At 56.4% G+C, this 777-nt stretch overlaps 1 protein-coding gene across 1 annotated transcript in view; it reads right to left on the bottom strand.

Moving 5' to 3' along the window:
• Window positions 1-524, bottom strand: part of LOC108782134 (twisted gastrulation protein homolog 1) — a 12,591-nt gene extending 12,067 nt beyond the window's left edge. The window contains exon 1 of the mRNA XM_018550313.1: window positions 102-524. The gene's annotated coding sequence lies outside the window, so the exon portion shown is untranslated. The remainder of the gene's footprint in view (window positions 1-101) is intronic.
• Between the last annotated feature and the right edge of the window lie 253 nt (window positions 525-777).

The raw sequence follows: 777 nt of genomic DNA, 5'->3' as shown, positions 1-777 counted from the left end.
GGGGGGGGGGGGGGGGGGACGAAGAGAAGAAAAAAGGAAGAGGAAGCGGAGGAGGGGGGGCATCTATCTAACGGCGATAGACAAAGTCGATCGATATTTACCTGGCACTACTCCGGCGGCGTGTTCCAGCGGCGCGGGACAACGGTGCGCGCCAGTTATGCCTACGCGGCGCGTGAGAAACTATTTTAAGAGCGCGCAACCGGTTCGCGCGTTGCGACGACCGCTGCGGGACATGTTTCCTCGGTAAGAGGAGAAATCCTTCCTCGCATCCTCTAGGAAGGAGAGTTTCTTTTTTTCTCTCTCTCTCTCTCTCTCTCTCTCTCTCACGATTTCGGCGGATTTCGTCCAGCCGCCCGCGACGCGGGCGATTTATACGGAGATACACTCCGGCCGCTCTTCGACGTCGTCGAAGCAGAAGGATCGTTTCGGAGCACAGAGGAACGAGACTGCTGTATATGTAACACGCAGAAGAGACGATGAGACGCAGCAGCAGTGCGGTAACTCTCAGAGTGGTATCTTGACGATTCTTGCGATCCGTAAAAAAAAAAAAAAAATACGGCGGGTCGTTCTCCACCGCGCGTTCTCCAACGTTCGCCAAACGTTCGTCGATGAACACGTTCTCTCTCGTTCTGGGAGATCGCGCACTTAGATCACGCAGCGTGTTTACGACGCAGCGCGCTCACGCCTCTCTCTCGCGCGCGCAAGCACCGTATACACGGTGAACCGTCGTCAAAACAAACTCGCGGAGTGACGGGCGTCCGTCTCTTCCGCGAAGGA

This window comes from Cyphomyrmex costatus, unplaced genomic scaffold (assembly GCF_001594065.2).
Source record: "Cyphomyrmex costatus isolate MS0001 unplaced genomic scaffold, Ccosl1.0 scaffold97, whole genome shotgun sequence".
In the NCBI taxonomy this organism is placed as follows: domain Eukaryota; kingdom Metazoa; phylum Arthropoda; class Insecta; order Hymenoptera; family Formicidae; genus Cyphomyrmex; species Cyphomyrmex costatus.
Note: the sequence above shows the minus strand (reverse complement) of the source record. Positions and strands in the feature narration are given on the sequence as shown.